This window comes from Lynx canadensis, chromosome D3 (genome assembly GCF_007474595.2).
Source record: "Lynx canadensis isolate LIC74 chromosome D3, mLynCan4.pri.v2, whole genome shotgun sequence".
NCBI lineage: Eukaryota > Metazoa > Chordata > Mammalia > Carnivora > Felidae > Lynx > Lynx canadensis.
In genome coordinates, this window is record NC_044314.2 from 48,811,360 (window position 1) to 48,837,975 (window position 26,616).

The 26,616-nt window shown below is 43.2% G+C and overlaps 1 long non-coding RNA gene across 1 annotated transcript; it reads left to right on the forward strand.

The window, feature by feature from the left end:
- The first annotated feature begins 12,797 nt into the window (after positions 1-12,797).
- Positions 12,798-25,440, forward strand: LOC115498766. The gene is made up of 3 exons (XR_003963948.1): positions 12,798-12,808; positions 15,585-15,588; positions 25,347-25,440. It is a non-coding gene; the product is annotated as an uncharacterized LOC115498766 (long non-coding RNA).
- Positions 25,441-26,616: the final 1,176 nt, after the last annotated feature.

Sequence of the window (26,616 nt, forward strand, 5' to 3'; positions counted from 1 at the left end):
GTGCTCTTTCTGTCTCTCTCTCAAAAATAAATAAAACATTTTTTAAAAAGTTATGAAAACACTAAAAAAAGAACCACACTGATGTATGAAAGACACACTGCATTTGAAATGCACATTAAATTTTTACCTGGAATGGTAATCTGAGATACAAATAACTTTTTAGCTGATGCGTATTTTTTAAATTTTAAGAATTATAAAGTTACTTTCTCTTTCTGCAAGATAGCCAAGAGGGGACAAAAGCTGAATTATAAGCCCACACAATTTATGGTTCTTCAGGTTTGCCACTTGGTGAGTAGCAATAAAATAATTTGATAATAGTGAGAGAAACTCAAGAACCCAGGAGGATATTTGACATGGCACTATAAAAAACAAGCCATCATTATAAATTTAAAGGTATTATATAAAATAGCCAACTGGTACACCCAATCCACAAATCACCTTTGACTACAGACTTCAAGGTCATAAAAAAAATGAGGTTGTTTACCCTAAAGTTTGATACAAGATAGTATAAAGAAGACATGTTTTGGGGGTTCTTTTTTTGGTTGATAATATTGCCCTGTGTACCTTCTTAAAGAAGAACAGAGAGAAATTATTTATTTCATTTGGCAACAATACAGTTTCTCTCTTCCAAAGAACTCAAAGTATTTGTACAAGTATTCACTGATAGCCTTGTAGAGATGGAGGAGCAGGGGGGAGGGTGGAGAAGGCGGCAGGGTGGAAAAGTGAGAGAGGATGGAGAATGGGGGAAGATGGAGAAGGGGAGGAGGGTGGAGAAAAGGGAGCAGGATGCAGAAGGGGGGAGAGTGGAGAAGAGGGTAGGGTAGAGAAGGGAGAAAGATGAAAAGGGGAAGGTGAGGAGGGGGAAGGTGGAAGTGGGGAGGATGGAGAAGGGGGATGAGGAGGAAGAGTGAAGGAAAAGAAGGAAGGGCCTGCAGGGGCAGGTGCTAAAAATGGTAAAGTAATTTTCCTGTTTTCCTTAATAATTCCCAGGATGTCTACAACCGTGTCAACTCACTACTAAGTCAGCTGCAAATTACTCGGTTCCCAACCTAATATTTGGTGTACAAATGAGGGCACCGTGCTCTGTAAAGTTGTTCTTGCACAGTTGCGTCTGCCTCAGCTGGGAAAACGTGTAAGTATTTGCACAAACCGGTCTGTTATCTCAGAGAATCCAGGATTGTTTCAAAGTGGCTTCAATTCAGTTTAGTGGGTAATTATTGAGCATCAACTAAGTTCTGGGCCTTTTAGGGATTTGGTGGCGAATGTATTCATGCAGGGCTTCTCAGACTGTGCTCCTAGGGTTAGTAACATTTGCAGCCCCTGGAAATTTTTAAGAAATGCAATTTCCAGCGCCCCACCCCTTGCTACACAAGTCGGGGATTCTGGTCCCGTGTCTGCATTTTAGTAAGTCACGGGATGACTGAAGCACTACAGTTTAAGAACAACTAATGTTGTGTTAATGGGTGACTCTCAATGCAATAAAGCTCAATAATTGTTAGATGAATGGATGGATGACAAAACAAACAATAACAATAAAATGAAGGGGCTGTTGCGGAGATTGGGGCGGCACAAAATAGTAGCATACTCGGAAGAAAGCATCCTCCGTCAGTCTCAGCCTTTCCCTGCTTGCCGGCTGGGGCACACGCCTGTGTTCCCAGCATGGCCGTTGCTTTCTTTTTCTTTGTTCATTTGTTTATTGATGCTTGTTTACTTCCCATTGTGGGAAGAACAAAACAACAAGAAAATAAAGACATGAACATGATCAGACAAAACCAGAGGCATTTGAGAACTGGTGATGTCCTCACAGCAAGGTTGGTTTTGATGGATTCTTTGGGATAAGAGTGAGGAGCGCTTGCTTTGTTATTTACAAAAGGAGCAGAATTCACTGTTGGTTCACTCAGCCCTGGTGTGCACCACAGGCACCTCTCTTCTCCCTCATTCTGGAAGAGGCTGGCAGAGCTTAGTTCAGCTGGCTTAGTGAAGTCGGAACTTGCCTGGGGACACAAAACTTCCTCCACGAAAGGTTTTTTATTTATTTATTTGTTAAATAAAGGAAACACTTTTGTGTCTTCTAAGCTGCTGCTGGCCTCCAGCCTAGCTCCCTGCAGCTCCTTCTTCCCAGGATCTGACTTAGAGTCACAGGGGCTTTCTTGGCATTCAAAACCCTCACACGTTTTGGAGCGAAGTAAACGCAGTGAGAACCTCTTTCAGTGAATTTCCGGGGAATCTCAACTGTGGGAGCCCCGGAAAGTCCTTCTGCCCCTGAGGACACTGGAGCCACCTAACAGATGAGGACACTTGGGTTTCGTAATGTAACTTTTGTCACAGTGGAGCACGCTTTAGGATTTCACTTCCTGTTTTAATTCTGTTTGGAGATGAAATCTGCTGAGATTTCATTTCAAAAGAGCAGTTCGAACTTCGTCCGGAAACTTTCTCTGCAAACTAGAAAAGTGAATGGGAACAAAATCGTAGTCAGCGCCTACGGACAACCAGTTACATACTAATTTGAACAGCCAGTGAATACTGGTAGTGAAGTGCTGATGGTATTCAGCTTTGGGTTCTGGGCACCAGGGCTTTGGGGGTAAGGGGCTGGAGAGCTTTCCACTGGAGGGATTTCGAATGCAATCTCAGACAGCCAAGGTTTTGCAGGTGGGACAGCCCAGGAAGGAGAGGGAAAGACTGATAGAGAACAGGGGGCTGAGGTGTGGAGGGAGAGAGGTGTGAGGGCAGCCACAGGATATCAGCAAGGGATAGCAAAGGCTTAAAAGGCTGTGGGGAGGGGCGCCTGGGTGGCTCAGTTAGTTAAGCATCCCACTCTTGATTTCGGGCTCAGGTCAGGATTTCACGGTTCGTGAGTTCGAGCCCCACGTTGGGCTCTGTGCTGACACTGAGGAACCTACCTGGGATTCTCTCTCTTGCTCTCTCTCAAAATAAATAAGCTTAAAATTAAATTAAATTAAATTAAATTAAATTAAATTAAATTAAGGGTTGTGGGGAGTTAGGCTGTGAGGCCTTGTGCCAAGTTAAACAAACACGGACTTCATTCCACTGGCCAGAGGGAGGTGTGGACGGTGTTTCCTCAGGGAGGATGGGCTGAGCCTGTCCAGTTTGACAAAGATCACTCTGTGGGAAAGAAGAAAGCAGCTGGGAGGCTGCTGGGATAGCCCAGGTACAAGTGGCAGGCACGAAGCTTCGTCCAAGTCTGGGGCTCTTCCCCCTGCCCCAGAGCTCCCTGGCCGAGCAGAGTTTGCAGTCCCCGCGGAACTGGAGGCACAGCCAGAGACAGAATATGGCATGCCTGAAAGTTCTTCAAGGTGTTAAATTTTATCTTAAAAATTCATGCAGATGTTTGCTGCAGGAAGCTGGGCCGTATTTTTGTCCTATGACTTAAGGTGCCCTATGCGTCCTCCAGGGCCACCCATTCTCCATGTTGGGAAGGGGTCTGCACTGTGTAAGCCTCTCTGTTGACATCCCTTTGCACGCTAATCGAGCAGGGGTGCCAGGCTCATCGTGTGGAGCAGTGAGCCATCTGTACAAAGAGTACCTTTCTGTGTCATGTAGACAATGGCTTCACTTGTCTTGAGCGAAAGGATTTCCTGAATTGGATTTCATTTAATTAATTCTATTGTCCTTCTCTTCTAATATTTTCCTCCGCTTATTATGATACTCAGTTAATTGGCTTGACAGATCCATAGATAACTAATTGGCAGGCGTAGAGGACACGCTGACTCGCCAATGGGAGGTCTGTAGCCTTAGCTCCGTTGCGGAGTATTTTGTATTCTCTGTCTGACTGTTCTAAGACTGATCGTAATAGTTAATGTTAACTGGGCACGTATGGGGTGCCGGACACTACTCTGGGCTACGTATTTCATTTCTCCTCTACAGCTGGCCCGAGGTAGATGATGCTATTATTCTATTATTCCCATTTATATATGAGAAGACTGGGATAGAGAGCCAGGATATGACCTGAAGTGGTCGAAATCCAATGTGCGAGTTTTATTGGAATAAACTGGAATAAAATGGAAACTTTCGTGCACGACTCGACCAGTAACACTTAAGATCCTCTGCAACCTTGGCATTTCCTGATTATGTGAACTTTTATTTTTAAAATTTTTAAATGTTTACTTGTTTTTGAGAGACAGAGAGAGACAGACAGACAGCATGAGCAGAGAAGAGGCAGAGAGACAGGGAGACACAGAATCTGAAGCAGGCTCCAGGCTCTGAGCTGTCAGCACAGAGCCTGATGCAGGGCTCGAACTTGAGAACTGTGAGATCATGACCTGAGCAGAAGTCAGACACTTAACCAACTGAGTGAGCCACCCAGGCGCCCCCTGATTTTGTGAACTTTTGAAAGAGCAGATTGACTCCGAGGAGAATGGGCAGACAGACTACAATGAAATCCACTTTTTCTCTAGGCGACCTCCCTGAGACGAAAGGGTACCCAGTAAGACTTCTTTTCTTTTCTTTTTTTTTTTTAATGTTTTTAATGTTTACTTTATTTTTGAGAGAGAGACAAAGTGCGAGTGGGGGAGGGGCAGAGAGAGAGGGAGACACAGAATCCAGAGCATAGAGCCCAACGCGGGCCTCAAACCTACGGACTGTGAGATCATGACCTGAGCTGAAGTTGGAGCCTTCGCCAACTGAGCCACCCTGGTGCCCCAAGACTTTTCCATTGGAATTGTAACTTTCTTGTTTTTATTGGGTGTATAGGTAGAAGTTGCAGAGATTAATATATATATGTTTTAAAGTTTATTTTGAGAGGGGCGCCTGGGTGGCGCAGTCGGTTAAGCGTCCGACTTCAGCCAGGTCACGATCTCGCGGTCCGTGAGACCGCGAGAAAAACGTTGAAAAAAAAAATAAATAAAATAAAAACTTATGTCCCTAAAATTAAAAAAAAAAAAAAAAGTTTATTTTGAGAGGGAAAGATAGTATGAGTGGTGGGGGGGGGGGAGGGGAGAGACAGAGAGAGAGAGAGAGAGAGAGAGAGAGAGAGAGTGAGAGAATCCCAAGCAGGCTCCCTGCTCAGTGTGAAGACCAACTCGGGGCTCAATCTCATGACCGTGAGATTGTGACCTAAGCCAGAATCAAGAGTCGGACACTTAACCAACTGAGCCACCCAGGCACACCGAGAGTAATATATTTGAAAGAAAACTTGATTTTCTTTTGAGTTATAAAACAAAAATGAAGACACTGTCAGTGCCTTAGTCTTCTGGGGCTGCCATAACAGAACATCACAGACTGGGTGAGATTTATTTTCTTACAGTTCTGGGGGCTGGAAGTCCAGATCAAAGTTCCAGCAGGGTTCGGTTTCTAGTGACAGCTCTCTTCCCTGTTTGCAGATGGCTGCTTTGTCCTCGAGTGGCCTTTCCTCTGAGGGAGGGGGAGGGGAGGAGAGGAAGTGCTCTCCTTTTATAAAGCCGCCAGTCCTAGTGGATTAGGACTCCATCCTTATGTCCTCATTTAACCTTAATTACCTCCCAAAGGCCTTATTTCCAAATACTGCCACATGGCAGGTTGGGTCTTCAACATATACATCTGGGGGAGAAAATTTAGTCCATAGAAGGCTTTAACATTTGCCTTGGCATTGAGCTCCCCTTACCCTAGGGTGAAAGCCCCAGTGACTATGCCTGGTCCCCCCTTGTGACATAGAGAACTTGGCTCTTCCAGGGTGCACATTTCACTGGCCTCACCCTCCTCCATGTGTCTGCAACACTTAGGGCTGGTGCCCATGGGAAGTTCCATGGCAAACATACTAACAAAACAAGCACTAGCTTGCCGTGTTTTGTTGTTTTGTTAGTATGTTGGCAAAGCTCTCTTTTGCTGGGTTTAAAAATGCAATAGATGTTTTGTCATAATGAATTGTATCATTGTTTCTCTGGTGCATTTTAGTGGAAATCACTGTTTTACATTATATATGTTGTTCTGGGGGAAATTCCACTTCTTTTGTTATAAACATTACAGAGGGGCACCTAGGTGGTTCAGTCAGTTAAGCGTCCGACTTCAGCTCAGGTCATGATCTCATGGTCCGTGGGTTCGAGCCCCATCAGGCTCTGTGCTGACAGCTCAGAGCCTGGAGCCTGCTTCGGATTCTGTGTCTCCGTCTGTTTCTACCCCTCCCCCACTCGTGCTCTGTCTTTCTCTCTCTCTCTCAAAAATAAATAAAAATATTTTTAAAAAACCTTAACTAAACATTACAGAATAGCAATAATATAATTCATCACATTTCTAGAGCACTTTACAGGTTTCAAATTGATCTTGTTTACTTAATTTCCTCATTTGGTCCCTGGGGAATAAGCAAGACAAGTACTATTCCCATTTTACAGATGAGGAAATCAAAACTCAGGGGAATTTGTCCACTCACACAGTGAGCTGGGAAATTCTTTTATCTGCAGGTAGTTTTCTTCCTACAATGTCTCATTGCCCACACCACCCTCTGCAAACACATGCCCCAATTTCTCCATGCTGCCTACCGCCTCTTATCTCCTGGGTTGTGGACCCCTTTGACACAAGAAAGCATTCTCTCCTAGACTTAGGTTTTGGATCATGATGACCTCAGGCAGCTCAGGAGCAAAGTTCACAAAGATTCCACGGAGGGCTTGTTTTCAGTGTTCCTTGGGGAGGCTGCCTCCGGGTGTCTTGAGATTCAGGGTCACCCCGCTGCTAAGACACAGCACTGCTGAGCTCACGAAGCCCCCCAGGCTTGTTTTGACTGTACATCGATGTCATCTCTGAGCTATGGCTACTGTGATTTGGGGATACAAAGTTTTGAAGATGACTGTAAATACTGCACCCCCATCCCTTCAGAAAAACCCAGTCCAAGGAAAACAGCAAAAACTAACTGAAACTAAGACAACAGCACAAATATTTATGGGGATAGAAACTGAAACACCAGCAAAAACAAAGAATGCATTTCAGATTGGTCTTAATGAAAACAAACATCATGGTATCTAATGGAAATACATATATTTTTTTACCATCAGTGCTGATACCTTTGAATGATTGTTACAACTAGCAGGATAAAGTCATAAATGATTTCCTCAAAATAGTAATTAATTTCAGCCATTTGCCTTCACATAGATTGTGTAGTGTTGCCTAATGTCATGGGAAGGGCACAGGAATGGGACTCAGGACAAATGACACAAGTAGTTGTATAACTTTAAGCATGTCACCAAATCCTGCACAAAGCTCAAAGTGACCTTCACTTTCTTCAGCTGAGCAGAGAAGAGGAGGGACTGGGGAGAGAGACGGCTATGCAGACACGGTATCATCCAGAGGGGCTGAACTGTGTGATCTCTAACACACTGGCGCAGACTATGGGCTGGAACTGGGGTGCCCAGGTTCAAATCCCAGCTTCATCATCTGAAAGCTGAGTGACCTTGACAAATTCCTTAGCTCTCCATGCCTCCTTTCCCTTACTTGTAAAACCCCAATCTCACTGTGTTATGAGCATTAAATTAGTAAATATATCGAAGTACGTCAAATAGTGCCCAGCACGCAGTAAGTACCTGACAAATGTTAAATGTTACTATTAATATTAGATGATCTTACCTTGGAGAAAATATTGTGTGCACTGGAGAGAAAGAATGGAGGCGATTTCTCTAAGGATTGTGGGCTTTGACTAGGGAATAAATAGCAGAAAGGAAAGAAACTAATATTTAAATAATTATGTATTCCTATTCACTAAATAAGAGATGATACACATGAGGACTCAAAAAATATTTTCTCTAGGAATGAATAATCCTGAGAAGTAAGGTGTTTTGTTTTGTTTTTTTAATTTCTATTTTTTAGAAGAGGAGTCTGAAGATCAGAGAGGTTAAGTAACTTGCTTGAACTGGGTGTTGTATGGAAACCAATTTGACAATAAATTTCATATTAAAACAAAAAAAAAGTAACTTGCTTGAGATCACACAGCTACCAGTGGCTGACCTGGGATTGGAGCCCAGGTCTCCACAGTCCTGAATCCTGTCCCTTCCTTTACACCATAATGTTCCCCAGAGGTTAGCCAGGAAAGGGATACTAACACATCCACCAGAATGACAGTTGTCTCCTGCTTGGTGACAGCTGCAGGGCACCAGAGCAGGGCCAGCACCAAGTGCTGCCAGGGTGCCCCTGCATCACCAGCTGCTGCCCTCCCCTCCGCTCCAGCTGCTACTATCATCCAAACCTCCCGCTCACCCCACTCAGCCCTCTCGGCTAACATGACCAATGCCAGGACTGGATAGGCCTGATATGAGGATGTTTTGCATGCATAATTAGCAGATACATAGCTGACCCTCAGCTGGTATAAGGCAAGTATTGGGTATGTTTGTCTTTGGCTCCCAGCCAAGAAGAACACATGCCTGACTGCCCCTCCCTCTGCACATCCTGCCCCCTCTGCTCCTTAACCTCCCTGCTCCATGAAGACCAAAAGACCCAGTTGGCTTAGACATTCTTGTAAATGGCAATTCTCTTGCTAATCAGTGTGTTAGCTGTCAGGGAGGTGAGAAAAGCGCAGACAGGCCCTCCCTTGGGGAGTTCACATGTAACTGGGGAGAAGGCCATCCTACTGGGATACAGCCACGTGGAGGTGCTCCCAGGGGGGCCAGACTGGTGGGAGGTAGGAGGGAGAGGGGGGTGGCTCAGTCTCCAAGAGAAAGCTCCGCAGAGAAGGCGATTTTTGAGCTGGGGAGAAGTCTGAGGGACTCAAGGAAGGGCAAAATAGAGACAACCACAGATACAAGGCCCAGGGTCAGGAAGGAGCAGGGGACTTCTGGTGGGCAGATAGCATAGGGCGCCTGGGGAGGATGGCAGCTGTGGAAGGGCCTGTGTGCCCCACTCAGGGGCCCAGACAACCCCGAGGGCCCAGGAGCCAGGGAGACTTTAAGGAGGGGAGCTGTGTGGCTGGATCGGGTCTGGAGTTGTGTTCAAGATGCTGCAGTGTGGGTAATAGATTTATGGAAGAGGTGCAGTCAGGAGGCTGTCTCCCCAGTTTGTCTCTAGGGGCCCAGTCTCCTCTGCTGTGGGTGACAGAGGGAGAATTGAAGAGAAGTTATTGAGGCGAGTATGAAAACTCAGGCCAAGAATCATACTCAGGTTTCTAGTGGAGAGATTGCGCTGGTGGTGACCATTTAATGGAGGTAGGAAAGGTCACATTAGGACACATGTGAGCTTTGGCTCACAACCCAACAGGGTAATGGGGACAAAAGACTGCTCTCTTCCAAAAAGCACCCATAAGGGAAGTCCCGTCTCAGAGCCTAAGCAGGGAGGGTGCTCAGAGGGAGAGATGGCCGCTGGAATCATTCATCCCTTCATCCCTTCGGCCATTGAGTGCCTGCTGCAAACGGTAGGGAACTAGATGTAAGGCAGGCAGAAGTAGAAGAGCCAGCACCTGTCCTCCAGAGACTTGCAGACTCACTGAGAAGGAGGACAGATAAACGGGAAAGCATGTTAGGGTATGATCCATGCAATGGTAAAAATGAGACAGGAAAATGATGGAGTCAGGGAAGACTTCCTGGAGGAGGCGGTATCCGAGTTGAGTCTTGAGAGATTTGTAGAAGTTGACTGAAATATAGAACCTGTACCTTCCAGCAGAGGAAACAGCCTGTGTAAAAGTGTGGGGAGGAAACAGGGTGGGACTAGAAGGAGATTCAGGGAGCAGGTGGTCCTGGATTTAAAAAATGAAGTTTGGGGGAAAAAAAGGGTAACTATTTGAGGTGTGGATGTGCTCAGTAACTTCACTGTGATAATCCTTTCACAATGGACACACCTATTAAACCACATCACACACAGTTAAAAAAAATCATGTTATACAACCTAAGTATATACAATTCTTGTCAATCATATTTCAGTAGAGCTGGGGAGAAAATGACCTTTGAGCAATTTCAGAACTAGAAGGTGTTCCACAATAATAAAAAGACTTTATATCAAGTAGCGGCCACCTCGACTCTGGCACTGGCAGGACCACAGGGGATACATGCACAGGACTTGCCGATGACAGAAGTCGGTTCAACTGAGTCAGACCAGGCCAAACTGGGGCACCGGCTGCGCTTGGTGGAGAACACCTGGTTCCTTGTGTGGAGGGATGGACACACACCCTCTGAGCCCTCTCCACAGTGTTTATAGTCTGTTCACCAATTACACCCCTGCTTGTTGATGGGTGAAGCCTAACACAGCGCTCTCTGTTCATGGCCTGGCTCCATTCCAACCATCTTTGAGACACGATGCTGAGAAATGCCCAGGTATGTCATCCAGCTCCCTAAGGACCAGGTGTGTCCTTCCTGACCGCAGCAGGCGACATTTACTTACATCCCCCTTCTTTCCTGACTGCCCTACATGTACATTTCATCCGATGAGTTACAAAACATCTGCTTTGCTGTCTGCGCTGGTACCTCCTTTCCCCCGGATGGGAGCATCCGGGCTTATTCATGATCCGCAACCAATTCCGCCAGTGAATATGGGCCAGGCACCTCACTTGTCTTCATTTCTGAGCCCCTTTCGGCGTTCATTTCAGCTTCATTTCATTTCATCTCAAAGTGAGGGGCTGGACTACAGTATTTTTGGGGGCTCATCCACACCCAACTCTTGGCAGAGCTGTTCAGATCGAGGATCCTGCTAAGTATCTGGCTCATCCTCGCAGCCTTCTAAGGGGATAAACAGGTTACTGATAGGCTGTCCAATGTCAGCATTTCTCTAGTGACGTACCATGAAATAGTCTGTTCTCTCTCTCTCTCCCTCACTCCATCTCTTTCTCTTCATTTCCTTCCTGGTTCCCCACCCCAGGTTAAGGAGCAGCAGAAAGTCTGCTTAGTCTTAAACTGGGCACAGCTGTGTATTCAAGAACCATTAATGATGCCATTTGGTTTTGACAGGGTTTCTTTTCTCCTCTCTAGGGAAGCCAGGAATTCCCACTTGCTCGTTTGTTCTTACCTTCCTAGACAATCCTACCAAATCATTGCAACTTGGTGCAGAGAAAGAACAGCATGAGCTGGGAATTGGCTACTGTTCTATGCTTGTATGATGAATAGATCAAAGAGAATTATGGAGGAATCCATTAATTTCAGCCAGAAGAAAGCCGAAGAAGTTACAGACTACATTAAGTATAAACTGCAAACTAATTGGCCATCTTGGAAATATCACAGTTTTTCAGATTATTATAAAGTTCCAAAGCCCTACTGTATCTTTTTACACATAAAGAAATCGATAAGCCCTACTGTATCTTTTTACACATAAAGAAATTTAAGACTAAAAATAAGATAATTCATCTAAGCTCACAATATTATTTGGTCTTATTTTGGGGAGCTGTCAAGTAAAATGACAAATTAAAAAGGGCTAATCTTCCAAAATAGAGTACAGCGACCTTTTCCTTTTTTTTTTTCTTAAATGCGTTGGGCCAATTTTTTTTTAAGTTTATTTATTTTGAGAAAGGGAAGGGGAAAAAGGGGGGGCGCGACGAGAGGGGGAGGGGCAGAGAGAGAGTGGGGAAAGATGATCTGAAGTGGGCTCTGTGCTGACAGTAGAAATCTTGATGTGGGGCTTGCACTCATGAAGATCACGACCTGAGATCATGACCTGAGCTGAAGTCGGACGCTTAACTAACTGAGCCACGCAGGTACCCCAGCAAACTTTTTCTTAAAGGGCCATATGGTAAATATCTCAGATTTATAGTCTATATAGTCTCTGCCATTATAGCACCATAGACATGTAAACGAATGGACATGGCTATGTTCCAGTAAAACTTTATTAAAAAAAACAGGCAATGACACTAGGATAGCTATAATAATAATTTTATTTATTATTTTTAGAAGATTTTATTTTTAAGTAATCTCCACACCCAGTGTGGGGCTCGAACCCACAACCCTGAGATCAGAAGTTGCATGCTGTACCCACTGAGCCAGCCAGGTGCCTCATATAACCATAATTTTTTTAAAGGAAAAAAAAAAGTGTTGGCAAGGATGTGGAGAAATTGGACCCTCATACATTTCTAGTAGGAATGTAAAATGGTACAGCCACTGTGGAAGGCAGTTTGACCAGTTCTTCAAAAAGTTAAACATAGAATTACCATATGACCCAGCAATTTTTACTTTTAGGTCTATACTCCAAATAATTGAAACAGGAACTTGACCAAGTACATGTACAAACATGTTTATAGCAGGACTATTCATAATAGCTAAAAGGTAATAATAGCCCAAATATCCATCAATGGATAAATAAATCGTTATATGCACACACAATAGACAATTATCCAGCCACAAAAAGGAATGAAGCACTCTCATACGCTACGCTGTGGATGAACCTCCAAACCAGTATGTTAAGTGAAAGAGGCCAGACAAAAATCTACATATTGTACGGTTTTATTTATATGAAAGATCCCAAATAGATAAATCCATAGTGACAGAACACAGGCGGGTAGTTGCCAGGGGCTGGGGGTTGGGGAGGAGGGAACGGGGAGAAATTGCTTAATGTGCACAGGGTTTTCCTCTGGAATGCTGGAAATGTTGGGAACCAGATAGAGATGCTGGTTGCACAACACTGTGAATAGAACAAATGCCTCTGAATTGTTCACTTTGAAACGGTTCACTTTAAAACACTAATTTTATAAAGATTTCACCTAATGTATTATTAAAAAAGAAACAGGCAACAAGGTAGATGTGGTCCCTAGATTAGAAACACCAATTCCTGTTATGAAAGAGAGAATAGAATGAATGGTTCAATGAAAAGAAGCTGTCCTCGCCAATGATGTTTGTTGTTATTATAACCATTTATCTTGTCACGGGATGGAAATAAAGCAATTTTCCAGGTGTAATATTTTCAGACCCAAGAATATTAGTGAGTGTCAAGATGTCTCCAAACCTAACCAGGTGGGTCTTGGATAGATTTCAGACTAAATTTAGATCGATTGAATATTTTGGTAAAGACAAAATTCAATGTTGAAGGGCTGTTTACTATTTTTAGAACCCTCTGGACATCCATCCCAATTTTGGGAACTAAAATAAATGTTTGGAGCTTTTTGTCAACTTCCTGTTTCTAAGGAAGAAGAACCTAGAAAAGTCTCATGTAAAATGTGCCAGAAGCTTTTGGAATATCAAAGAATTCCCAAGAAACAAGGGTATTAGTTCATTGTAAAAGAATCTGAAAGACACTAGATAATTTTATTTAACAAATACACAGGATGACTCTTTGTCCAAGCCAATTCAAGGGGTTTCATCAATTTGAGGTTCAGTGACCTCAGAGCCATGTCTAATTTAGACATGGAGACAAGCCATGAAAGATTGTGTGCTGGGGAACGATGAGATATTTCTCATGTGAAACTGGACAACTTGGCCTGATAGGCTCACTGCTACTTTAAATTAATTTTAACAGGAGATGTGAGAGAAAGAGGCTGTTTTCCAAAGGGGGGAGGTAGACACGAAAGGATGTCTGTGATTTGACTTTTATGTGCCAGACCAGCTTTTCCAGGTGACAGAGGTGCCATAGCGCCATTTCAGTGGAGGACAAGTGCCCTTAGGTGGCTTTTGCTCAAAGAATAGCCATGTTTAAAGTTATGATAGGGCCAGTTTAGGCTTTAAAAGAGTCACTATCAAGGGGCACCTGAGTGGCTCAGTCGGTTGAGTGTCTGACCCTTGATCTCAACTCAAGTCTTGATCTCAGGGTCCTGAGGTCAAGCTCTGCGATGGGCTCTGTGCTGGGCATAAAGCCTATTTAAAAAAAAAAAAAAAAAAAAGTCACTAACAAGAAGGACTGCCTGACATTAGAATGGCTCATTCCTGAATGAGGATGGTTTTTCATGGCACCCTCCTGCCTACCACAGATGTCTGGAGTTCTGGGATGTCCCTCTTTTCTTTGTAGAAACATCAACCCATCTTATTTACATTTTACTGTGAATGAGTTTAAGGCAATGGGTATTCACATTTAGCCAATTTTCACTGTGAAATAAGGGGTGTTTTCCTGAGTTCTGGTTCTGGGGAGCAGATTAGAACAGTATTTCTGGGCAGCAGCCTACTTGGGGACCCTGAACGCTCACTTTATAGGGCCTCCCAATTCTGTCCAAGACCAAGGCTGGCCTGGGAAGTGTCATTGGCTTTGGGGGTATGGATGAGAATTCTTAAAATGAGAGGCAGACACCAAAACACTTGAGAACATTTGTTGATCGTGGAAGGTTCATTTAGCTCCACTACTTAGGTTGAAAAAGTTGTTCACAGCCATGGTGGGAGGTGATTCTTTTTTTTTTTTTTTCTTTATGCTCTGCTGTATTTCCTACAATGAACTATATTACTTTAATAATTGGCCAAAAAAAAAATTGTAAAATTTTAAAGGACATATTCTGCCTATAAATTATTTTTACTCGTCCACAGGCTTACTCACACTTTCATTCAATTTATCATTGCCTTCTGAAACTGTCTCTTTAAAGAATTGAAGTAGGAAAATTCTGCAAATTATTCTGCCTGTAGCTTTTGGTCAGACTGATTGATGTTTTATGTCCACACAGCCATGGAGAGATGTGAGGATTAGAAGTTCTGATTGCACAGGGTTGCAGACAGATCACTGTGCTTGGTTTGACTGAAAGAGTTGGTTGAGGGGGCACTTGGCTGGTTCAGTCAGTAGAGCATATGACTCTTGACGTCGAGAGTTCAAGCCCCACGTCTTGACTCTTGACTCAAGAGTTTAAGCCCCACGTTGGGGTAGAGTTCACTTAAAAAAAATTAAAATTAAAATTAAAATTAAAAAAGACAGCTGGAATCATTAGAACTGTTCTGTCCCCACGTGTGGAGACACAGTCTTGGAAACAGCTGCCCTTTTGTACCACTCCCCCACATCCTTAAACTAAAATACCACAAATACTATGCTCATTGTTCTCAATCTTATCTCCCTTATCTGATTGTGGAAGAATAGGAGAAGGCGGGGACGTGAATGAATAGGGACCTCAGGATATTGCACCAGCATGGATTTAAGGAGACATGGATTGGAAGAAAAAGGAGTATTAAAAAATAAATATGTATAAATATAATATGAATATATTACATATAATAAAGAATATATTACATATGTAATATGTAAAATCAGTATTTTAAAAATATATATATGTATAAATAAAATATAAATATGTATATGCATTTTACAAAATATTAAATATATTTAAAAGTATATTACAAAATTTCCTTTTCCTTTCTGTCCACATCTCCTTGGAGTCCATATTGTTGCAATATCCTGGGCCTCCATTCATACATCCATATGTACATATTTGAAGCCTGTCTCACGGTCTTTCAGATCATGAGTCCATACTGTTTTATAAGTTTTCTCTGATCTTCAATACATTACTTTATACATATTTTCTACATATACATATGCATATTTTATACTTTTGTTAGGATAAACATATACCTCTTAGATCAGTATCCATGTCTGGAAGAAGGTAGGAATATTTTGCTACAAAGAAAGTTGCTGGGGAAAAAAAAAAAACAAACTTGCTGGGCCTGGCTTTCTTTTGAGAGCTGTAATAAAGGGTCTAATTACCAAACCAGACACACTTAGCCACTTTCATCTCGGTGCAATAAACAACAGGCCAGTCTTCCCCAGCCCTGCTGGTTTAGATTATGCAAGGGCAGCAGATGGGTGTTCCCTGTGCCAAGGGGCAATCACTTGGAGTCATCAGCTCAGACTGTATAATGTCAGAATAATTATAATTCCCTCCTTTTAGATATTTACATGTTGTAATAAGACTATCATGTCAATGATCCAAGTTTTAAATTTTCTCTTAAGATGCCTTTTTTGGGAGCGAGGTTTCCTCTTCTTTCCTGGCAGTTGGAATCCTTGCCAGTGCATTCCCCAACTGTGTGCCCACTTTTGCCCCTACAAGCTATTCCAGACACGTCACCTGTCTTTAGTGGAAAGCATTCTTGTTTCTATTTACGAGGCCTTGGAGTAAAGGCATGCGTGATGAAAACAGTTCCAGTTTCTGCAGAGACTGGTCCATTTGAACTCCATGTCATGTCTCTGTTCCAATCTGGGTTTTGCATATTTGGAGTCTAGCATCTTGCAACAAAAACATGACTTTGATAAGCTGCCCGGGTCAACCAAGGGCTGGAACAGATGATCTCTTTTGTAATCAAGACGACTGAAGAGAGTCCAGCCATCTGTTTCGGCCTGGCACCCTCGGACAAGTTGTATGTTGGCGGGGTCACTATGTTCCAACCTCTTAGCTTTGCAAGTTCAGCTCTCCAGTATCATCAGATCCCTCAGAGCAAATCAGGCGTGGGAGACTGATTCCCAGTAATCAGACTCACAAAAGACTGATGGATAAACCTACCTCATTATGTGTTTGTCAGGATTAACTGAGAGTGGATTTAAAGCTTACTTACCCCTGACCTGGCACACATGGCAAGTGTCCTGTAAGTGTTGGGCGTTTGTTTTTTTCAGTGACCTGTCAAATACATAGTATTTATAGCGTAGGATAAACACTGACAAATATTTACCCTTTGGCTCCCTCCCCTAGATTCTAGCATCCATACAGAACACCATCCTCCTATTAGGACGTCAGTCACAATGTGATAAAATAGGTTATTTACAAAAAAATTCCAGTCCTAAGGATGCAATGGCCCATACTATAGTGGCCCTCTGGTCTCTTGATTGACTCGAGAGGAGCTCTTGTCTCCTGATTATATTTGGCAGAGCTACTGGCTCATGTCTACAACTCTGTTTGAAGTGCTATCCTTCTGCAGATGGCTGATCTTATCCGTTCTATGTTGATTCTTGTTAGCTTCAATTGTGATTAATAGTTCCTATCAGTGAGTTTCCCCTGAGCTGCATCTGCTGCCATGAAACAATCACTGTGTGTGCTCAGGGAGTAGTCATAGTGCTGGTTTGTCAGGGAGCTGTAGAGGTGGAAAAGTTTTACTTCTTCCCTTCTAGGCTCTTTGGTTGGTCTAATAATTAAATTGACATAAGACAGAGTAACAGGAGAAAAACAAATGATAGTTTAGTAACAGGTACACCTGCTGTACATGGGAGGGGCCTCAGAAAACTGAGTAACTCCCTGAAATGGCCAAAGCAAATAACCTTAAATACCATCTTCAGCTTAAGACAAAAAATGTTGGGGGTGGGGAGTCAGTTATGGGAAGTGACAAGGAGAAGCACAGTAAACAAAGGTAAGGTTGTTATGCAGATTTAAGTACTTGCCTTCTCCATTGGTAACAGATTTCTAGAGATATATTTTATTTTATTTTTTAATGTTTGTTTGTTTATTGAGAGAGAGAGAGAGAGAGAGAGAGAGATAGAGAGAGAGAGAATCCCAAGCAAGCTCCGAGTGCGGCTCAAACCCACGAAGCATGAGATCATGACCTGACCAGAAACCAAGAGTCAGACACTCAACCAACTGAGCCACCCAGTTGCCCCTCTAGAGATTCAGACATTCTCCTCTTCCAGGTACATGGAGATCTCCTTACAAATGGAGATTTCTCTTGTTAATGTAAATATTTCTTACAAAAGGGAAACTTCTCAGTTTTCACAGCTTTACCTGTGTTTGCAGTTTCTTAAAAAATAATCAGCTTAAGACAATCAATATGCCAAAGAGGCATATCTGGGGATGGCAAAATCTGCTTCCCTTGAAGGTCCACAGAATTTGCAATGTGGAATTGGAATTCGCTATAGTGCTAATACTTAACACAAAGTCATGCCAATACTTAACATAAATGCCAAACCCCTGGTTTCAGTGGCACCCCCTCCCACCCCATCCCGTCCCTTTCCAGATAACCAACCAAACGCTTGGAAAACAGAGAACAGAGCCCTCACATTGAGATAAGAAACTGGTTATGGTTCATCGGGTGTGTTGAGTGAAGGAACTGGGTGGGGGGGAGCACAGAGCTCTGCAGGCAGAGAAAACCTGAGGGCAAAATGGGGCTGGGGGTGGGGAGTGTGGGGAGGGGTGGTGATGGGGTGGGGTGGTGGTGGCGGTGTGTCAGGGTGCAAGGGCAGCCCCAGGCCAGCGAGAAAGCCTATCACAGTCCCAGGCCTTCTGAGGGGAAACGGGCCTTGCAGAAAAGAGATAGAGATAGAAAGAGAATAGAAAGTGGAGTGCGAGCTGACATCAGCACTGCCCTCTACTACAGAGTCCCAGGGTGGATTCTGTCTATGGTGATGCTGAACAGTGCTACCTGCTGCCTGTAGGGGAATGGGAATGAAAGGTTCCTTTCCAGGAAGACAGTCAGAAACTATCTTCCCTGTGGAGGGGCAGGGGGTTGGTAAGGAGTTTCTCATTGCTGAGCAGGAATGGGGTCTCAACCAATATAAAATGAGTTATAGGAAAATAAAGCAAGTAAAATCTTTTCCCCAGGCAACCTTGAATACTGTGAAATGAAATACCAAACACATTTATGAACAATGTGGTGCATATGCTTTCCTTGCTTTTTCTTCTTTTGTTTGTTTATTAATAGTGCCAAATGTGGGAAAATATCTCTCCTGATATGAGAGCTAAGTGCTTTCCACTCCCGAATGTTTACGTGGCAGTGAAGAGTCGGTGGGGGATGGGCGGATGGGATGCCCTTGCACCGGATGGGGGATGGTTTACTGATCCGTACCAGTGGTTTGCCTGCTACTGGTACCGAGGAAGTCAAGATTTATTCACTGATTGATTCATTTATTTTTTTTCCACAAACCAATTAAAACCCAACAGTGGCAACTCGTTTTTAAGAACATCATTCGTCACATTAAATTAATGTTGCTCATGAAAATATTGTTGGTTTTTGTGGTTTCTTTTGTATTGTAGTACACTTATTTTTACAATTATATGAGTGTTATATGCATAGGGCTTTATGCCTCGTTTACGTTTGTACTCTTTAAAAGATATAATGAAAGTCATTTAAAGGCAATATGGAGGGTCTATGAGAACTATTTTCTTTTATAATAAGTCAGTAACAGTTTTTTTTCTCTTTAAAAGTCTTGATGAATTACATGATATTTGATGACCAGATGTCACTGAGTTGTGTTTTGTGGTTTTTAAAAAATATTTTCTGGGGCACCCGGCAGGCTCAGTTGGTAGGACATTTGATTCTTGATCTCGGGGTCATGAGCACCAGCCCCAGGATAGGGGTAGAGTTTACTTTACAAAATAAATAAATAAAAATATTTTCTTAATCGGGCCTCTAGAAATTTGCACTATTTTTATTGCCTCATTCTATCATAGTGCTTATTAAGTTTTCCCACCAGTATCTCCTGTGGCATGCTTTTCTCACTAATGAAATCCCATTTAATGGACAGCTCCCCAATTCTCACTTAAGATACATCCTGTAGAGTTTCCCCTTTTTTCTGATTGTTGAGTTCATTTAATGGCTGTACTGAGCATCGAAAGACTAGAAAGAAAATGCCCAGAAGGCTGAGCCTGTGGTAGGTTTCCCCATGCTTCTTCTTTTTTTCTTTTTAAACTTAAATCCCCATACTTCTTTAAAAAAAACAAAAAAATTTTTTAATGTTTATTTTTGAGAAAGAGGGAGACAGAGTATGAGCAGGGGAGGGGCAGAGAGAAAGGGAGACATAGATTCCAAAGCAGGCTCCAGGCTCCAAGATATCAACACAGAGCCCAATGTAGGGCTCGAACTCATGAACTGTGAGATCATGACCTGAGCCAAAGTTGGATACTTAACCAACTGAGCCACCCACGCGCCCCTCCCCATACTTCTTTGATAGACATAGGATCCTAAGGCCCCCTTTCAAACATAAGTCCCTGCTATGCTAGATCAAGGAGAGAGGGAAGGGGTGCCTGGCTGGCTCAGGCAGTAGAGCTTGTGACTCTTGATTTCAGGGTTCAAGCCTCAGGGTGTGGAGCCTACTTAAGAAAACAAACACACAAAAAGACATATTATAAAAACTATCATCCAATTCATCAAAATATTTGCTTACATCATTGATGAGTGATGGTCCCACGTATGTCTTTACTGTCCCATTTTTGTCTTACTCATTAAATTAACATATCAACCAAGATTCATATCAGAACTGTATTTTTCATCAACTTCAGCCATTGTTGGCTGTGAATACAAGTGTTCAGAAAAAGTGAATGAAATCATTCTGTGACAATCAATTGCCTACGTGGAATTTTAAATAAAAAGTTTATATATATTTTTTCAGTTTTATTGACAAATAATGGATATATAAGAGTTTGTATATTTTACTATTTGTAAATTATGTGATCCACATCCATTATATTGGTAAAATTTATAATAAACTATGTACATGGGGCCTGGGTGGTTCAGTCAGTTAAGCACCTGACTCTTGGTCTCGGCTCAGGTCATGAACTGATGGTTTGTGTGTTTGAGCCCATCATCAGGATCCGTGCTGACAGTACAGAGCCTGCTTGGGATTCTCTTTCTCTCCCTCTCTCTCTCTGCCCCTCCTGCGTCTCTCTCTCTCTCTCTCTCAAAATAAATAAATAAACTTAAAAAAATAAACTTATGTACACATATTTGCATACGGATATTTTATTGTTGTTGGAAAGTTGGTTGATGCACATTTACCAGCACTCCATTGGGTAGTTTGGTCACTAATCATTCATTGCTTCACTTAGCAATGATACCCAGAATTCTATCTTTAAAAAAAGTGAAAAGTACAAACATATTTCCTTCCTTTTTTTATTGTGGTAAAATATACAAAACATAAACTTACCATTTTTGACCATTAAAGAATTTTTTTAATGTTTATTTATTTTTGAGAGAGAGAGAGAGAGAAAGAGAGAGCATGAGCTGGGGAGGGGAAAGAGAGAGGGAGACACAGAATCTGAAGCAGGCTGCAGGCTCTGAGCTGTCAGCACAGAGCCCAACGCGGGGCATGAACTCACAAACCATGAGATCATGACGTGAGCCAAAGTTGGACACTCAACCGAGCCACCAGGCACCCCTAACCATGTTTAAGTGCGTAATTCAATGACATTAAATCCATTCCCACCGCTGTGCAGCCATTCTCCCTCCCCCCACCCTGTGCATCTCCAGTACTTGTCATCATCCCAAAGTGCAACTCTATACCCATTAAACAATTCCCTAGTCCCCGCTCCCAGCCCCTGGGGAACCTCTATTCTACTTTCTGCTGCTATCAGTTTGACTGCTCTGGGGAACTTAGGTAAGTAGAATCATACAATATTTGCTCTTTTGTGTCTGGCTTACTTCACTTAGCAAGGTTCATCCATGTTGAAACATGTGCCTGAGTTTTCTTCCTTTTTATGGCTGAATAATAATTCATCATAAGAAAAAAATTACTCATTGTACATATATGCCACATTGTGTTTATCCATTCATCCATCCATGGACCTTTGAGTTGTTTCACTTTTGGCTATTGTGAAAAACGCTGCTATGAATGTGAGTGTACAGTGAACTATTTTTTCCTTTCTTTTTATGGATGCCTTTAATTGTGGAGTTCCCAGAGGGCAGATGGGAGAGTTGGATGGATCAAAATGGGGCCTCAGGACTATCTTATCCCCTGCTTTCCCTAAATGCTTGATGGCTCCTTCTGCTCCCTCCTCTTAAATAAGAGGCTGTTTGTGGGAACAGCACGCGGACAAGCCAAGGTCAGCTGCTGACGCATGATACCGCTTCATGCCCTTCCCGATGGTCGATGGTCGGGTTAAGTGCGGCGAAAACGACCACCACTGTGTGAAGCACAGTAGTGCCCAGCAACCACCAGAAACTGGTTGACAGAAACCACGGAGGGGTGGGGGAAGGGGGCGAGCAAAAGTCTTTAACATTGTGAGAGGCGAGTGACCTCAAGGGATGAGGGAAGCAGCCAAGGGCTTAGCCCCTCTTCAGGATCAGGAAATGCCACTGACACTGAACCACCAGTATGATGTGGATCTAAATAAACTTTTTTTTTTTTAATGCTGGAAATAATCCATCTTGATTTGTGCCTGGTTGCTGAAAATGCCATCAGCCTTTTCCCAGATGGAACAAATTATTTGCCATTAAAAATTCATTTAAAAATAACATAACCAATTAGTGTGCTTCAGTGTCAGCTTATCATCTAAAAGGAACTGAAAATATAAAATGAAATGGAAAAAGTTTTCTTTCTTTTTTTTTTTTCTGAAGGAGAAAACAGACGTCTTATGTTTCTCTGAGCAAACGGAGCTGTGTTGGGAAGGGCAAGGTCAATGGAATGAAAGTTTTTATGTGACATCAAAGGATGTGCAGACAGTGGAATCAAAGCTTGAAATGAACACTTTCAGATATATTTTTAACATCTTTTGTCAGGCTTAGAACGGCTTACTAAGTTGTGGAGCGCTGGCCTGTGCTGATACGTTCAAAGCTTTGATAAGGTGGGTTGGGGCAGAGGACTGGAAGCCTGGAATTGCTGACTAAGGCTGAATAGTACTGCCCAAGCAGCGACCTTCCTCCATACATCTGCTCTCTGATTCCTATCCCCAAACTCCCAGTTTAGAGGCATCTGGCTTCCCTTCCCTTTGGACTCTTGTGCACACCTGCTGGCCACGTGACTTTCTGGAAGCGGAGTATGGTCTGGGCCCAGGTTCTACGGAGGGAGCCAGTAATCATCTCTGAGTCATCCACTTAGTTGGGCCCAGGTGCCCCTCAAGGTCCTCACCCTGGAACGGGGGCAGATAGATGCTTTGAATTGAAACAAGCCACTTCAGTCTATGTCTTCACCTGAAGTAGTTCATACTGGCTTGACACCCTTTTGTTGAAAGAAATAAACATGAACCAGCAGACCTGTGGAAAGGGTGTGTGTGTGTGTGTGTGTGTGTGTGTGTGTGTGTGTGTGAAGCACTACCCCCAGAAGTGGGGAAGATCCTAAGGATCTGGGGAGTCCACCTGCTTTATTTTTTTCTGATCCTATCTTAAAAACTGGTACCCATTAGGTAGCCATAAACAACACTTAGCACCTCTGAAATTGCTGGGAGGTAAAACTGACTTCCATTTAAATAAATTCTGCCAGATGAATGTCCTATTGACAAAAGTAAGCAGATTTCCATTTCAATGTAAACCACTTTTAACCATTAAAAAATCCAGTTAGAAAATGGGCAAAATGTATACAGAGACATTTCACTGACATATACAGATGGAAATAAACACATGAAAACATGTTCAGCATCATTAGCCTTCAGAGGAATGCAAATGAAAACCTCCATGAGATATCACTACATACTGATCAGAATGATGAAAATAAAAAATAGTGCCTATTATTAAAATAATAATAAATAAACACTACCTGCCAACAAGGATGTGGATAAAAGGATCCCTCATACATTGCTGCTAAGAATGTAGAATGACACAGCTGGTCTGGAAAGCAGTTTGGCAGTTTCTTACAATACTAAATATGCTATTATCATATGATCCAATAATGACACTCTTGGGCAATTTCCCAGAGAAATGAAAATTTGTGTTCACACAAACACCAGTGCATGAATGCTCATAGCAGCTTTATTTGTAATAGCCCCAGACTGGAAACAGCTCAGATGCCCTCCTACAGGTTAAACAAACTGTACCATGGAACACCCCTCAGCAATAAAAAGGAAGAAATTATTGATACGTGCAACAATTTGGATAAATTACACTGAGTGGAAAAAGGCTATTCCAGAGGTTACATCTTATATGCTTCCAATTATCGAACACATTTGAAATGATAAAACTTTAGAAATGGAAAACAGATTATTGGTTGTCAAGGTGACTGCCGTGGATACTTGAACAGGTGATAACATTGTATAGAACTAAGTACATAATGTACATGAATGTTTACAGATAAGACTGGAGAAATCTGAGTAAGATGGCTGGTATCAAAGGTTATATTCTGGTTGTGGTATTGTGCTACAGTTTTGCAAGGTGTTACCATTGGGGGAAACTGGGTGAAGGGTCCATAAGATCTCTCTGTATTCTTTCTCACAACTGCATGTGAATCTACAATTATCTCCTTAAAAAACATGAATCATAAGCACAACACTTTCCTTAAAAAGAGTAAGTCTGGGAAAACTTGAGGCTAAACTCTCAATTCTTTTAAGATTTTATTTTGGTGGGGGGGTGGGGTGGGGTGCCTGGGTGGCTCAGTTGGCTAAACGTCATCCAACTCTTGATCTTGGCTCAGGTAATGTTCTCACAGTTTGTGGGTTGGAGCCCTGTCTTAGGCCCTGCACTTTTAGTGTGGAGTTTGCTTGGGATTCTTTCCCTCCCTCTCTCTCTCTGCCCCTCCCCCGCTTGTGCTCTGTTTCAAAATAAATAAATAAACCTAAAAAAAAAAGAAAAAGATTTTATTAAAAAAAAATTTTTTTTAGTGTTTATTTATTTTTGACAGAGAGAGAGAGAGAGAAAGCATGAGTGGGGGAGGGAGAGGGAGAGAGAGAGAGAGAGAGAGAGAGAGAGATAGAGAGAGAGAGAGAGAGACATAATCTGAAGCAGGCTCCAGACTCTGAGCTGTCAGCCCAGAGCCTGACGTGGGGCTCGAACTCACGGACCCCGAGATCACGACCTGAGCCGAAGTTGGACGCTCAGCTGACTGAGCCATCCAGGCGCCCCAAAAAAGATTTTATTTGTAAATAATATCTACACTCAACATAGGGATCGAACTCACAACCTTGGGATCAAGAATCGCATGCTCTACTGACTGAGCCAGCCAGGCATCTCCAAACTTTCAGTTCTATTATGGGATGCCACGTGTTTCTCAGAAATTCACGTTACTTTAGATCATGTTATTCACTATACTTCTGCTTAGATGGATTCAGGTATTTTTTTTCCCTAAAACAGATTCTTTTCCTTTACAGTTGTCCCTCCCACCTCCCCATACTAATTAAAGAGTAGACATTAGGTACTCTGCATGTTGATAAATTAATCTGTAGCTAATATGACCCTGACACTTTCAGCCCTTAACTGCCCACTAACTCCTAAAATCTCATATGAAGAGCCTTTCTTAGAGATCTTGAAATTGTCTAAGAGATGATCCACATAGCATTAAAAAGATTATGACTTTAGATCTACTAATAGAGAAGTTTCATATCTTGGAAACAAAATCTTTTTATAGAAAAGAGACTAAATTTTCTTAATTTTTCTTTTTAGTTCATACTATGTGCCAGATCCCAGGGGTATTACTTTGCTTTGTTTCATGTTCTTTTATGGGGGGGGGGGGGCGTTGTTTTATTTATTTTTGAGAGACAGCAAACAGGGGAGGGATAGAGCAGGGGTGGGGTGGGGTGGACAGAGGATCAAATGAGGGCTCTGTGCTAATAGCAGTGAGCTTGATGTGGGGCTCAAACTCATGAAATGTGAGATCATGACTTGAGCTGAAGTCGGATTCTCAACCAAGTCACCCTCCCAGGCACTCCTGTTTCATGTTCTTAACAAACCTATGAGTAAGAACTGATTTTACTGTCTTATATTTATAAAAAGACTGAGAACCAGGGGAGGAGCCAAGATGGCAGAACAGCATGGAAGTTTTTTGTGTGTCTCACATCCGTGAAATACAGCCAGGCCAACACTAAACCACCCTGCACACCTAGAAAACCGATTGGAGGATTAACACAACAATCTGCACAACCTGAACCACAGAACTCAGCAGGTATGTGAACTGAGAGGTGAACTGGGGGAGAGAGAAGCCACAGAGGGCAGGGAGCTAGACGGGGAGTCGAGGATACAGGAAAAGCAGCTGGAGAGAAAGTGGAAAAGTGTAAACAGCCACAGGGACTGAACTAAAAAGGGAGAAAGGAGAAAAGAAAGGAGAGGGTTCAAATTCCATTAAGACTATAAACAGGGGGAATGCAGGGTCTGAAACTCCGCAGCTCCATACCTGGCGGTGCTCTGGTGAGAAGGGCGAATCCTCAGGAGCAGAGTGGGGTCCGGGGTTCTTCAGGCCACACGGGGAGAGGCGGTTCCCCTGCTGGGAGGACACCTGGTGGAGGCTGTGTCGGTCCCCCAAAGGCAAGGCCCCAGTGGACCTGGGAGAACAACCACATTTGCTGGTCCTGGAACAAGGTCATTAAAGGTAAAGCCCAGTGCCAGATGCGTGTTGTGATTTTCCATAATCCCTGAGGCGCTGCTGCTACACTGTCTCACGAACTTTTTCCAGGGCGGGCTGGCACCTGGCCGCAGTCTCTGGGCGTCGGCAGCAGCGCAGCCCGCGAACGTTCCTGGGAGCGGCCGGCACCCGGCCATTGCTCGGTGAGACCCTCTCGCAAACGGGCAGATCAGGTCAAAGCCGCAGTCCCTCAGAAATAAGGGGTCGGGAAAAACAGCCGCATCTGAGACAAAACTCAGGAGGGAGGTGCTGCCTGGGGCTTGGTCACGGACTGTGTAAAAGCGGGGAGTGGATGGAAGCCGAAGACAAAGGACGGGCGGGTGATTGCTGATCCGGGAGAACAGAGTTCCTATACTAGACGCCATTTTCACTGCCCTCGCGCGTGCCCATACGCACCTACAAGCACCGCAACAATCCACCCCAATAAGCTAAGCAGCGCCATCTAGTGGAGAATGGAGCCATTACACCAAGCCCCGCCCAACTAGGCCAACCTCGCTCTTCAGGAACACAAATTTCTCTGGCTGCTTAGTTTACAGACTATAAAACGCTTCATTGGCTTCTAGGGGAAAACGAAGTAATTTCAATAGTATTTCAGTCTGTTCACTCGTCCATCTATTTAATTTTCTTTTTTTTCATCTCTTTGTCATTTCTTTTTCT